Raw genomic sequence first — 15,123 nt, 5'->3', positions numbered from 1 at the left:
ATTTATTCATAACTGAAATTTTCTTATTTGTTTGTTTATCTACTACTCACTGACTGTTTTTCTCCACTAGATGGCAAAACCCCTTAAGAATAGACACCTGGTCTATTCCCAGTGATTACTATAATACCAGTGTATAGAAAGTGTCAGAAAAATGGTGTATTTTCATTAAATTTGTTGAACACAATAATCTATCCAGTCTTATGTGTACTTCAAACATTCTTGAAACAAAACCATTCCTCAGCATAATGAAACACTACCTGTGTTTGTTGTACCTACTGTGCATTAGGCAGATGCTTGTGTTACTGTGTATCAGACAGATGCTCATGTTATCTCTAACCCAACAATCCCATGAGGAAGGTGCTCTTATACTCTCTATTTTACAGAGAAGACTCAAGTTTGAAGAGGTGAGTACTTATACACAGGGAGGAAATTTAGATTGGATTCCAAATCTGCCCTACTTGGCTCCAAAGCACATGCTCTTTCTACTCTACCATACGTTTGGGACATAACTGGATCACAATTTCTTTTCATTATAATACATTGGTGGGGGGACACCTGGGTGGCTCAGCGGTTGAGCATCTGCCTTCAACTCAGGGCATGATCTTGGAGTCCCAGAATTGGGTCCCACATTGGGCTCCCTGCAAGGAGCCTGCTTCTCCCTCTGCCTATGTCTCTGCCTTTCTCTCTGTGTCTCTCATGAATAAATAAATAAAATCTTAATAAATAAATAAATAAACAAACAAACAAACAAACCATCTGGAAGTTTGCTGTTTAAAAATAAATAAATAATACATTGGGAACTCCTGCCTTAGGGCCATGATGAAGTAACTGGTACCAGACCTGCCCTTCTGTAATAAACAACTATTAAAGTGGACACAATGTGTGAGGTCACTGTTTTCAGGCATTGAATAAATAATATAGAAGAGGACTAGGATTCTGAAGCCTGTGCTACCACCTGGTAATTTCACTCTTGGGTATTTACTCAAGAGAAATTAGAACAAGTCTCCATATACAGTCCACACAAAGACTAGGGAAGAGCAAAGCATCTTTATTAATAATAACATAAAACTGGAAATAACTCCAACTTTCATCAACAATGGAATAGACAAACCCACTGTAGTATATTCATAAAATGGAATACTATTTAGCAACAAAAAGAATAAACTATTGATACGTTCAACAACATGGATGAGTCTCATAGACATTATGTTGAGCAAGAAGAAAAGACATGAAAGAAAACATACTGTATGATTCTATTTGTGTAAAGTTCAAGAAAAGGCAGAATTATTAGTAATAGAAATAAGAATAGTGGTTGCCTATGGGCTTGGGGATTAATTGGAAAGGGGCATATGAAAACCTTCTGGGTTGATGGAAATATTCTATTATCTTGAATAAGGTATTGGTTACATGTGCTATAGATTTGTCAAAACTCACTAAATTGTAACCTTAATATCTCTGCATTTTACTGTACATAAATTGTTCCTAAAAATAATTCATTGCCCTCCATTTCATATAATTTACAAAAGTAAATTCTAGATGTTTTATATATCTAGATCTAAGAGGTAAAACAATACAGCTTTTATTTATTTTATTTTTATTTATTTATTTTTTTCAATACAGCTTTTAAAAGAAAGCACAGGGGAGCATTTTCATGTGCACATGCAGAAAAGATGTCTTAAACAAGACCAAAGTTAACTATGGAGGGAAAAATTGGTAAGATGGACTATATTAAGAACTTCTGTTCAACAAAAGAAAGTGAAAAGGCAAGGTACAAAGGTGTGTTTTTATTCAGAATATGTAAATAATTCCTTGTAATCAATAAGGAAAAGTCAGACAAGCCAACAGAAAAATGGACGAACTCTTACCCTGCTGGTGGGAGCATAAACACTCTGGAAAACAGATCCTCAAAAGCTGAGCATCTGCATTCCCTGACTCCTAGGTAGTTATCCACCAGAAATATATACATGTGTTCACCCAAAGATATGTACAATGACTTTCACAGTAGCACTGCTCACAGTAGCCAAAATCTGAAAACAATCCAAACATGCATTGACAACAGAATGAAAGAGTAAACTGTGGTACAGTCACAAAATGGGGACTGTTCCTACAGCAATGAGAATGAATGACCTACAATCACATGCAACAACATGGATAGAATGAAAAAGGAAGCTAATCCCATAAGAGGCAAAAGTAATCCATGGGATTTGAAGTTAAGATAGTGACTACCCTTGGAACGATCATGGTGCCTGGAAGGGAACATGACAGGGCTTCTGGGAGGCTGGGTATATGTTCTCCTTCTTGATCTGGCTGCTGATTACATGGTTTGTTCACTTTATAGAAATTTACTGAGCTGGACACTTAAAATTTGAGTATTTTTCTCTGTGTATATTATGTTTTTTAAAAGTTTTATTATTTTTTTAAAGATGTTATTTATTTATTCATGAGACACACACAGAGAGGCAGAGACACAGGCAGAGGCAGAAGCAGCCTCCATGCAGCAAGCCCGATGTGGGACCTGATCCCGGGACTCCAGGATCACACTCTAGGCTGAGGCAGTGCTAAACCACTGAGCCACCCAGGCGTCCCTAGTTTTATTTCTTTAGAGTAAAATAATTAATGGCTGTATTAGTTTTCTATTGCTGCTATAAAAATTAAACAAATTAAGTGGCTTAAAACAACACAGTTTTGTTATAACGTTGGAGGCCAGAAGTCCAAAGTCAGTCTCGCTAGGCTAAAAAAGTGTATTCTTCAGGAGAATCCGGGAGGGAATCTGTTTCCTAGCCTGAGAAGCCTGCATTCCTTGGTTCATGGCTCCATCACTCCAACCTCTGCTACTAATGTCACATCGCCTTCTCTGATTCTGATCCTCCTGTCTCCCTCTTGTGATTACAATTGGCCCCCAAGGATATTCCACGATTATTTCCCCACTTCAAGATCCTTAACCTGGCCACATATGCAAAGTCCTTCTTGCCCTATAAATCAACATATTCACAGGTTCCAGGGAATAGGATGTGGGCATCTTTATTCTGTCTGCCAGAATGATTGTGAAAGAACAGGTGTCAAAGAGAGAAAAGGAGAAAAAAAATTCCATACTCTCCCCTTCCAAATACAATCCTCTCTAGCAGTTTGGTACGTTTCCATTTAGTCTTTAAAAGCATAGTTATATTCATACTTCATAGAAAATGTGAGCATTCTGCTTTTGTTCACTGAACATTACCTCACCAACATTTCCATGCTAATATATATTTCTCAAAATGTCATTTAAAATGGCTGTGTAATATTCTATTGAGTGGATGCAGCATAGTTAACTTAACCATTCCCTTCTAGTTGGATACCCTAGCAATTTTATTTTTGAAAAAAACCATTATAAATAACATCATGATGAACCTCTTTGTATATATTTGTTTGACTTGCAGGTGGACTCCAAGGCCTTAAGAGCTTGACCATTTTTCCTGCACTTGACACCTACTGCCAAATTGCTTTCCAGAGGGTGGCAGCAATTTTCATTCCGACACCACATATGGACATGGATATCTGTTTTGTTGTGCTCTCACCAGTATTCAGTGGAACCTTAAAATATTTGTTGCTTATTTGATGGGCAGAAAAAAGAATCACTGAGTTGTTTTAGTGCTATGCCCTTGGGCTTTATCAAAAGGAACAAAACAAAATAGTTTACTGCAAAGTGTTGTTAATGATCCAATAATTCAATTCATAAGAACTTCTATTAAAGAAATAACCAGGGGGGATCCCTGGGTGGCGCAGCGGTTTAGCGCCTGCCTTTGGCCCAGGGCGCGATCCTGGAGACCCGGGATCGAATCCCATGTCGGGCTCCCGGTGCATGGAGCCTACTTCTCCCTCTGCCTGTGTCTCTGCCTCTCTCTCTCTCTCTGTGTGACTATCATTAAAAAAAAAAAAAAAAAAAAAAAGAAATAACCAGGGGATCCCTGGGTGGCTCAGCGGTTTAGTGCCTGCCTTTGGCCCAGGGCGTGATCCTGGAGTCCCGGGATCGGTCCCGGAATCGGGTCCCGGAATCGGCATGGAGCCTGCTTCTCCCTCCTCCTGTGTCTCTGCCGCCCCGTCCCCCATGTCTATCATAAATAAATAAATCTTTTTTTTTTTAAGAAATAACCAGAGAGGTACGTAAAAAAATATATATACACTCAAAGATGTGTGTTAGAGGCACCTGGGTGGCTCAGTGGTTGAGTACCTCCCTTTGGCTCCGGTTGTGATCCTGGAGTCCTGGGATCGAGTCCCGCACTGGGCTCTCCCAGGGAGCCTACTTCTCCCTCTGCCTATGTCTCTGTGTTTCTCATGAATAAATAAATAAAATATTTTTTAAAAGATGTCTGCTATTTGTGATAGCCAAATTTGAAAACAACTTACATGTTAAAAACAGAGCATGTATGACCTTGGTGAAGTCACATACCTGTATCCTGTAGTTTGCATTTCTAATCACTCTTGCCCTTGTTATTGTTTGTTCATTCATCTCATATATGGACTGAACTCTGTGTTGGGAGCGGAGTGATGAACAGAACAGTAGGAAATAAAAATGCTGTACTCAGGAAGCTTATAATGTTGTCTAGTAGATTGACCTAGTTCGCTGGAAGATCTCTTTGCCTCTGTTTTCCCATCTTTAAAAGGGGGGGTGAGTTGGAAGGAGTTGGAACAGATACCATCTGTGTCCTTCAAAATCCAATTTCTAGGTCTCTAGTTAATTGACTTCTTATTCTCCTTGTTAAACTTAAATCTCCTTGAGGGGGATCTGCTCTCTTGTCAGCCCAGGAGGGGCCTCTGTCAGGTAACAGCACTATTACTTTCCTCCGGGAGTTATCTTGTCCTACTTTGCTTCTATGTGACTTCAGTGCAGCTGACCCATCCTAGGTGTTAGGAGAATGTGCCTGAGCCAGGCCTGGCATCTCCCAATCAATGAGAACCAATCTCAGAACCTTTTCTGGGGTTGCCAGGGAAAAGGTGTTGGCTTTGTCCTGGGGTTGGTTAGCTGGTAGAAATGAAACGTTGAGCTGCCAGTATTTGAGCAATCTGTACTCTGCACAAATTCAGCCAGTGCTTCTCTTGCCAAACCTATGTCCTGGGTAAAAGACTGTGCCAGACAGATGGATGGGATGCCTTTTTGAAATTTATCCACCCAGAGTTAGTGGCTTTTTGTAACTTGCCCAGTCCAGGGCCCTTCTTTATTGTTGTTTGTAATTTTCCCTTAAGGCACCTGGTGACCCTGCCATAATGCAAAAGAAGCTGCCTGAGAATAAAGCAACACAGAGGTAAGCAAAAGGGAGAAACAGAGAGATATGTTCCTGCTAGCAATATTTGGGTGCCTGATCCAGCTACTCCTGATGCTAATACCAGTCATGAACTGTACAATTTCGTGAACCAAGGAATGTACACTCCCCCCCTTTTTTGCTTGAACCAGTTTTTGTTGGGGTTCTTCTACTTGCACGTGTAACATAACTGACTGATACTGTGAGGGACTGCTTGCTAATTCCTATCTTCTCATGCTGCTCAGCACTCTCTCATTCTCCCTCTATGGGCTATCAGTTTACTTTAAAATGAAGGAGTTGAATCAGCAGTGCTTCCTATTTTAGTGCTGATGAGATATATATCTCATATAAAATCATATATAAATATATAGGATTTTATTTTTATTTATTTTTATTTTTATATATTATAAAATCATATATAAATCATATATATATGATTTTAGAGGAATCTTGTTACATGAAGTAGGGAAGGTTGAGTTTATTGGCCCCATTCTACAGCTGTGATAATGGCAGTTGGGAGCAATTAAATGATTTGTTCAAAGTAACATAAAACAAGTACACAGAGCTGCTGGGATTTGGATCTTGAGCTGTCCGGCTCCAAGTCCTGTGCTCCATTGACAGGTGGGGAAGCTGTGATCCATATAGAGAAAGCGACTTTAAAATCACAGGGAATGGAAAGAGGGGCAATTAGTGGCAGGCTCTCCTGATTTCCACCTGGTGCCTTTTCCTCTGCATTGTGCTACATCGTGGCTGATAGTAGCCATAAAAGCATTTTGGAAAAAAAGTCAATATATATTTCCTCATAGGACTGGCAAAACTAAATTGACTGGTATATTATGCGTTGATGCTCTCTGTCCCATGGCCTGTAGAAACAAAAATTGGTATGCCTACACTGCATCCTCCACCTTGTCCTGGCTTTGTTGTGTACAGGGTACTTGCTGGTCTTTTAACTTGGTGCATGGTCACATGACTTGCTTTGGCCAATGGCATGTGGGTAAAAACAACAGGGTGTCAATCCTGAGTCTAGGACTTAAGTGGGCTAGCATGTTGCCATTAGTCCTCTGAATCTCTGCTCTGGCCACCAAAAGCTTTCCCTAGTAGCTGATCCTCCCTCTGCCTGAGCCCCAGGATGAAACACCTGGAGCAGATTTGAGCCAACCAGACCTGCAGCCTATGGCAGAGCAGCCCTAGCCAAGCCAAGCTAAAAAACAATACAATGATTATTATTTGAAGTTGCTGAGTTTTTGGTATTCATTATATAACAATAGTTTAAAGCTACAGGAAGTGTTTACTAAAATTAAAATGAATACACCCACATGACCTGATGATTCCACAGGTTCTTATGGACCCTAATGGAATATACCTTTACCCAAGGACACTTGTATAAAGATGTTCACAGCAACATTGTTTTTAGGAGCAAAGAAACAAAAAAATAATCCAAATGTCCACCAACAGGAGAACAGATAAATAAACATGAGTTTTCTGGAATGTTATTGCAGTTCTTAAAAGAAATGGTACAGAGCTATTTAAGTAAATCTGGATAGATTTCCAAGACATATTGTTGAGTTAAAAAAGCAAGCTGCAGAACAATATGTACAGTATGATCCCATTTATGTTAAAACACACTCACATGCTTGCTCAAAACAATACTACTCATTTACTATACAATACTATGCATACACTGTATTACTAAATACATATACATGCTTTTAGACAAAGATCTGGAAGGACCCACCATAACAGTGATAACAATGGTTACTTCCAGAGAAGATACCTAGTTTGTAGAGAAGTGATTAAAGGGGACTTTAGCTTTATCTGTAACACTGTTTTCAAAAACCAAACCAATTTGTACAACCAAATTGTACAAACCAGATTGCACAATTACTTCTACAATTGAAAAAATATTTTTACAAGGGAAGGAATATATGTGAGTATATATATATATATATGTATACTACAAATATAAACCTAAGATTTTATTTTAAATGTTCTCTAGAGGCATACAAACTTGAATTCCAGTCCTATCTCTACCACCAGCTTCCATAAGTCACTCCATCACTCCGAACTTCTGTTTTCCTATAGATAAAATTGGGATACTAATTTATATTTAATAGGGTTGCCACAAAAAGTAAATAATAATGTATGTAAAGTCCCACGAATAGTGTCTGACAGGTAGTATATATTCAATTAAGTATTCACTCCCCTCCATTTTCCAGCTGCTCCTAATTCTGACCTTGCTTCTAACCCAGGAGTCAAACTGTGGTGATGGCTTTGTGGGTACCTCCTCAGAATTTATCTCCTCTTTGTTAGATAGGATGATGGCTCCCTAAAAATGTCATAATCCTCAGAACCTGCGATTATGTCAGGTTCAATGGTAAAGGGGAATCAATATTGCTCATTGCTGACTTTAGGGGGTAACCTAAATTATCTACATGGGCCCAATATAATCACGAGGTTCTATTTCTACCAGGAGGGGAGAGCCTGCATAAAGAAGCAGCCAATTAGAGGAAATCAGAGGGCTCAGAAATTCAAGGGATGTAACTGGTGACATCCTGTGAGAGCCTGGATCCATGCGTGAAGTTTTGGGCTAACCGTGACTTTTCATCTACACTTGACCCTGGAACTGAGAGGGAGTTAGGGGTGCTGACCCCATCCCCCACACAGCTGAAAATCTCAGGAAAACTTCTGACTCCCCAAAACCTTAACCACTAGTAACCTACTGTGGACCAGAAGCCTTACCAATAACATGAAGGGGCAATGAACTCATATTTTGTATATGTATTATATATAGTATTCTTATAATAAAACTAGAGAAACTGCTACTAAAAATTATAAGAAAAATATATTTACAGTACTGTACTGTATTTATTTTTAAAAACTGTGCATAAGTGGACCTGCAGTTCAAACCCATTGTTCAAGAGTCAACTGTACATGAGACAATAACCACTCCCTTTTTCAGCCAGTTAGAGTTGGAATTTTGTTCTCTGCAAATGAAATAATCCCTCTGAGAATCTGATGAGCTAGAAACTCATTCCCTAGAGAAAAATACATGCAGACAAACCTTTGTATACAATTCCAGGGAAACTTATGACCCCCTGAAGCCAGGCCCCAGGTTATGAAGTCCTGCTCTGTTCTAAACATATCACTGCCAGCAGGCATCAAAGAGAAGGAAAGAAGAGAGAAAGTCTTCAGGGAGTCCAGGATCCCTCCTTCTATTCCTGTAGAGGAACTTTGATATGGGTCAAAGACAAATAATTGGATCAAAGAATAAAGGATGGGAGCTCTCTGCGGAAGGTGCAAAAGGCTCTTTGGGATCACTTCATTCTGTTTCCTTGAGGAAATCTCTGCCTCTCTTCTGGGATCTACTGGAAAAGGGTGTAAAATTGGGGCAACTCAGCATCTCTTGGATCTCCTTTCTGGGTTATGTTTTCTATCTTCCCACACTTGGGACAACTAAAGATCAGAGAGGTATAGTGAATTGCCCAAGATACACAACAAAAGTATGAAGTTTTTGAATTCTGGCCTACTTAGGTCTTTTACATATAAAGAGCCCTGCCAAGGTTTCCTTCCTTTTTTTTTTTTTTAATTTATTTATTTTTATTTTTTTTTTATTTATGATAGTCACACACACAGAGAGAGAGAGGCACAGAGACATAGGCAGAGGGAGAAGCAGGCTCCATGCACCGGGAGCCCGACGTGGGATTCGATCCCGGGTCTCCAGGATCGCCACCTGGGCCAAAGGCAGGCGCCAAAACACTGCACCACCCAGGGATCCCTAAGGTTTCCTTCCTTTTCTTTCTGTCTCTCAAACATGCCAAATGTGTTCCTACTTCTTCCTTCTGCCTGAACCAATACTGGATAACCCAAGAGGCAGACCAAATACATGTTCAAGGACCAGCAAAGTATAGGTTTTCCATATTTTTTGGGGGAAAAACTAAATATTGTGATGAAGCCATTATGGGAAAAACCAGAACATGGATTCCCTTACATTTATTTTATTATTTAGTATTTTTAAAAATGAATATTGGTATATAATTTTCTTTTCTCATACTTTTCTTACCAGGTTTTGGTATCAGGCCAGCCTCACAAAATGAGCTGGAGATTGATCACTCTGCTGGTCTCTGGAAGAGTGTGCATGATGTTAGAGTTATTTCTTCCTTAAATGTTTAGCAGAACTTGCTAGTGACAATGTCTGGACCCAGAATTTTCTTTTTGGTTGATTTTTTTTTTAAGTTACTGTTTCGAGGGGCACCTGGGTGGCTCAGCAGTTGAGCCTTGCCTCTGGCTGAGGTTGAGATACTGGGATCCCAGGATTGAGTCCTGTATTGGGCTCTCCGTGAGAAGCCTGCTCCTCCTTCTGCCTATGTCTCTGCCTCTGTGTGTCTCTCAAGAATGAATAAATAGAATCTTAAAAAAAAAAAAAAAAAAAAAAAGTTACAGGGCAGCCCGGGTGGCTCAGTGGTTTAACACCTACCTTTGGCCCAGGGAGTGATCCTGGGGTTCCAGGATCAAGTCCCATGTCTGGCTTCCTGGATGGAGTCTGCTTTTCCCTCGACCTACGTCTCTGCCTCTCTCTCTCTGTGTCTCTCATGAATAAATAAATAAAATCGTAAAAAAAAAGTTACTGATACAATTTGTTTAAATGGTTTTAGAACTAATCAAATGCTCTATTTCTTCTTATTTCTGGTAGGTTGTAGTTTTCCAGGGATTTGTCCGGCTCATCTATATTTTTTTTTTAAAGATTTTATTTATTTATTTATGAGAATGCACAGAGAGGAGAGAGAGAGAGAGGCAGAGACGCAGGCAGAGGGAGAAGCAGGCTCCATGCACCAGGAGCCCGACGTGGGATTTGATCCCGGGTCTCCAGGATCACGCCCTGGGCCAAAGGCAGGCGCCAAACCGCTGCGCCACCCAGGGATCCCTATATTTTGAAATGTATTGATATTAAGTTGTCCTTAATATCCAACTTTTTTACCTTGTTAATATCTGTAGCACCTAAAGCAATGTCTTCTTTTTATTTTTTTATTTATTTTTTTATGTATTTTTTTTTAATTTTTATTTATTTATGATAGTCACAGAGAGAGAGAGAGGCAGAGACACAGGCAGAGGGAGAAGCAGGCTCCATGCACCGGGAGCCCGATGTGGGATTCGATCCCGGGTCTCCAGGATCGCGCCCTGGGCCAAAGGCAGGCGCCAAACCGCTGCGCCACCCAGGGATCCCAATGTCTTCTTTTTAATTCCTGATATTGGCTATTTGTATTTTTTCTCTTTTTATCTACTTCTTTTAGTGCTTATCCTAGAAAGCAAAACTCACAAACTAACTTAAAAGGCTTATTATGCATAGGGAATAATCAATAATATTGTAAAACAGTATGGTGACAATAACTAGACATCGTGGGGATCATTTCATAATGTATTAAAAGACTGAATCACTATGATGTATACCTGAAACTAATAGGATATTGCATATCAGTTGTATTTAAATAACAAAAATTGATCAACACATTTATAATACAAGGACTTTAGAATACTTTAGCAACATATAACCCCTCCTAACGTGTTTTTATTATGTGTTTATATTCTTTTCTTTAATGTACAAGATATTATTATTGTTATTGCTTTACACAGCCAAAATCTGTTCAGATTTATTCGCATATTTATCACTTTCTTTGCTTTTTATTTCTCCTTGCATCTCAGATATCCCATCTGGGATCACTTTTTTTTTCCTGCCTAAATTAGATCCTTAGAATATTTTTTACTAAGGATCTGCTGCTAGTGGTAAACTCTCTTCACTTTTTAAAATCCCAAAATGTATTTTGATCTCATTCTTGAAATTTATTTTTCACTGGGTATAAAATTGGCAGTTATTTTCTATCAGCACTTTGGGCCTATTCTGGTTTTCATTGTTATTTTTAAGAAGTCAGTTGTTATGTATTGATCTTTTGAAGGGTATCTGTATTCTCTAACTGCTATTGAGATCCTTTTTTTTTCTTTTTAAAGATTTTATTTATTTATTCATGAGAGACACACACACACACAGAGGGGGGCGGTGCAGAGACACAGGCAGAGGGAGAAGCAGGCTCCATTCAAGGAGCCCGATGTGGGACTTGATCCTGGGGATCACACCCTGGGCTGCAAGTGGCACTAAACCGCCGCGCCACCAGGGCTGCCCTATTGAGATCCCTTTGCCTTTAGTAGTCGTCAAATATGTAATAATGTTTCTAGGCATGGATTTCTTGATATTTATCTTACTTGTTATTCATTGGGTCATTGAGCTTCTTGAATCTTTCAGTTAGAATTTCTCATCAATTTTGGAAAACTTGAAAAATCCACCATTGTTTCTTTATATATTCCTTTTGCCACATTCTCACTCCCTTCTGGGGACTCAGAATAAATACATAGGTAAGACCTCCTCACTCATTCTTCATGTGTCAACTTCTCTTACATGTTTTCTGCTCTGTCTCCTCACAGTACATTGTGAATAATTTTGTTTGACTTATGTTCCAGCTCACTATTTCTCTATTCAGTTGTTGCTTTTAATTTTAAAGCTATTCACTAAGTTTTCTTAAACATTTATTTTCTAAAAAGATTTATTTATTTATTCATGGGAGACACAGAGAGAGAGAGAGAGAGAGAGGCAGAGACACAGGCAGAGGGAGAAGCAGGCTCCCTGTGGGGAGCCCAATGTGGGACTTGATCCCAGGACTCCGGGGTCAGGACCTGAGCCAAAGGCAGATGCTCAACCACTGAGCCATCCAGGGGTCCCTGGCCTGATAAATCCTGTGACACTTTTTGTGCTTATGAGACTTAAGTTTTTTTTTTTTTAATTCAACAAGTTTAGTTGTTGCAGTGGGAGGGTTGATCTGAATAACCTAGCCTGCTCTTATCAACAACTTCAATTATTCTGTCCTCTTAGCTTTGCTTGATTTTTCTTCTCAGCACTTAACACTACTTGACATTAAATAAATATATATATTTGTCTACCAATTAGGTTGAAAGCTTCATGGGCGCATGTACTTTGTTTTGTTCACTGCTATGCCTCCAGCATCCAGAATAGTGTCTTGGCATGTAGTGAGTACTCAATATTTGATGAAAGAATGAATGAAAAAAAGTGCGATTTTGCCCCCTCTTTGTGCTGTGACTACAGTGGACCAAAGCAAGGTAAATAGGGGATTCAGGAACTTGGTCACAAATCTAGAATCTGTGTGGAGTCTTTTCAAAACACAATCCCAAATCAAGGTCACAACTTACCAAAGTGGCTTAAAGGAGAAAGCTCAAGGCGCCATGGTTTCCAGTACTTCCCAGGATGAGGCAGAGGCTGGGTCGTGAGTCTCAGTTGGTCTCCACAGGTTGATGTGTCCCTTTCAAGTATTTTGTTCACTTTTCCCCGATTTTTGCTTTTGCCTGTCATCCTGACCTCTCATGGAATCTCAGGTGACTGACCCCTCATGTTCTCTTTCTTTGCTCTTGTCTCTCTGTTCATCTCCATAACTTGGTCTCTTTCTGTCCCTGTCTCTGTTTTGCCTTGGTCATGTTCTCCTTCCATCTCTATCGTCCTCTGCAAGATGCAATTTCAATTTTTTCAGACTCTGCCTGCACCCCTACTCCCTAGCTCTATCTTCAGGATGTCTGCTAGGCCACCCTCTGTCTTGGTCACTAATCCTTATCTCTGCCCCACTCCTCTTTCTTGTCTCTATACCTTTTATGTCTCTATACTCTGTCTCCACTGCCTTCATCACTGTCCCTTCTGTCACCATCCTTTCTGCCTGTTGCTTCATCTGTCATAGTGTCACTGAGTGTGCTTTGTCACTCACACTCTGGTACTGTCACCACTGTGGCTCTTTGCTCTGAGTCTGTGCACTGTTGCTGTTCCCTCAGGATCTGTCTCTTCTGTCTCTGACTCCTTCCCCAGGTATCCTTCCACTCTGAATCCTCCATCTCTGCCCCCGGCTCTGCTCCCACCTCTATTTCCACCATGGGTGCCTCTAGCGCCCTTTGAATCTTCTAGCTCTATTTCTGTCCCCTCTACCTCCGTTCCCTCTCTCACCTTGCCACTTTCCGTTTTCTCTGTCTGTCCCCTCTGTGATTGGGGGTGCACTCCTTATCTAATATTGCTTTCTGTACCTCTAACATTATCTTTATCTTTGCCCTCTCTGCCTGCAGTTGTCTGCCTCTGTCACTGTTGCCTCCAACTTGGTCTCTGGCACCTTCTCTATTTTTGTCACTTTTCCCTATATTACTTATGTTATCTTTGTCTTCTCTCTCTCTCTATCACTGTCCTCTCTATCTTTGTCACTGGCTTCTGAGTGTGTTTTCCCTGTCTCTATGATTGTCACCTCTCCATCGGCCACTGTCCCCCTTATCTCTTCCCTCTCCATCACTGTCCCTTGGTCTTTGTCCCTGTCACTATCCCCACCCCCTCCCTGACATTGCTCTCCGTCTCTGTCACTATCCTCTTGGTCTAGCTCTCTTCTTTCTCAAGCTCCCCGGTCTCTCTGACCAGACTCCCCGTGAAGGGGGGTCTTGTCTCAGGTCTCCTCAGCCCCCGTGGCCCTGTCGCCATCTCTGTGTCTGGGTCACTGTCCTCGCTGCCTCTGCAGCCGTCGCCTTCGTCATGGCTGGCTGTCCCTCTGTCATGGTCTCTGTCTGTCCTTCTGTGCTGCCGTTCTCGGGCGCCCTCCAGGGTCCTGACCGCGGTCACGCCTGCCTGGCCCTGGGCCCTTCCCCTGGCCGCCTCAGCATCTTGTTCTGCCGCCTCCGGCTTCTCCTTCGCCTCCTAACATGTGTGGATCGTCTTCTGCTCCCGCGGGTTTGCGTGTGTGGCAGGTCCCTGTCCCTGTGGAGCCGCGTTTCTCTCAGTCTTCCTCTGGACATCAAGCTTTCCGGGGCTCTGCCCCTCAACAGGAGTTTTACGGGGGGCCACAGCCCCTCGCAGGCCTTTCCTGGGGCAGAGGAGCGTACCTCGGTCCCTCGGCGTGGCGGGTATCCTCGCGCCTCGCGCCTCCCGCCCTTTACCGCCCTTTCTAGCTTCGCGCTTAAAAAAAAAAAAAAAGGCAGCAGCAGCACGAGCGCATGCGCACCAGCCGACGCACTGGCGAAAGTGCGCGCGACCTGTCTGCGGGCTCGCGGGAGCTCACGCGAACTCGCGCCGGCGGTCACGCGCTCCGGGCCCGGCTCGGCAACTGGTGACATCACGGACGCTCTGCCCCGCGTTGTTGGCGGCGGCGTGAGCGGCCAAGAGTCGGCCGGCGCCAGGTGGCGCTCAGCGCCCGAACTCCCCGACCTTGCAAACCCTCCGGAGACGCGTGTCGTCATGGCAACTCTGCGGGATCTAATTGGACACCTGCGCTGTTTCGTTGGAGCCGCTAATCTGATTGGATTCCTGTATGTCATTGGATGCCAGGGAATTTTTATCTTCCTTTCCCCTCAGCATTTCTCTCTCCTGGCCCGGCTTACTCCCGCAAGCACTGGCAACGTGGAGGCGCAAAGTGACTTGAGTCACCAGGGGGCATGAGGTGTGTAGCACCGGGCGGGCTTCCCTGCGGGAGTCAGCGATCCGGTCCGGCTCTCCCTTTCCCCGCCAGAGGGCGCCGCGGCGCGCTGGATCCTTGGAGACCTTGGTGACTGGTGACGTCACAGGCGAACCACTCTTGATTGGCTACATCTCTCCACTGGCGAAGTCGAAAGGCAGGCCTAGGGACCGCTATCAGAGGAGGAGACAAACGGTGTGCCCAGGAATAATAAATGACCTTGGTCTCAAATACTTAAGTATGCAAAGGAAACACCTTTATTACGTCTTCTAGTTTCCATAAGCAACCCGGACATGCAAACTATTATTAGAGCGGAC

General features: G+C 42.1%; 1 protein-coding gene and 1 long non-coding RNA gene across 4 annotated transcripts in view; one reads left to right on the top strand and one right to left on the bottom strand.

The window, feature by feature from the left end:
• The window catches only part of LRRC4B (leucine rich repeat containing 4B), a 62,044-nt gene extending 48,426 nt beyond the window's left edge, over positions 1–13,618 (bottom strand). Inside the window, exon 1 of the mRNA XM_072770183.1 lies at positions 12,528–13,618. The gene's annotated coding sequence lies outside the window, so the exon portion shown is untranslated. The remainder of the gene's footprint in view (positions 1–12,527) is intronic.
• The window catches only part of LOC140601388 (uncharacterized), a 56,491-nt gene that overhangs the window by 37,421 nt on the left and 3,947 nt on the right, over positions 1–15,123 (top strand). The window contains exons 4-6 of one of the 3 annotated variants that reach the window (XR_012004411.1): positions 1,621–1,776; positions 5,221–5,279; positions 7,747–8,033. This is a non-coding gene — a long non-coding RNA (uncharacterized lncRNA). Of the gene's footprint in view, positions 1–1,620; positions 1,777–3,416; positions 3,889–5,220; positions 5,280–7,746; positions 8,034–15,123 lie in introns of those variants that run through there. The other 2 variants (XR_012004408.1, XR_012004401.1) reach the window with 2 other exon arrangements.

The sequence above is a fragment of the Canis lupus genome, chromosome 1, assembly GCF_048164855.1.
Source record: "Canis lupus baileyi chromosome 1, mCanLup2.hap1, whole genome shotgun sequence".
NCBI classification, from domain to species: domain Eukaryota; kingdom Metazoa; phylum Chordata; class Mammalia; order Carnivora; family Canidae; genus Canis; species Canis lupus.
This window is presented reverse-complemented; position numbering and strand designations above follow the sequence as displayed.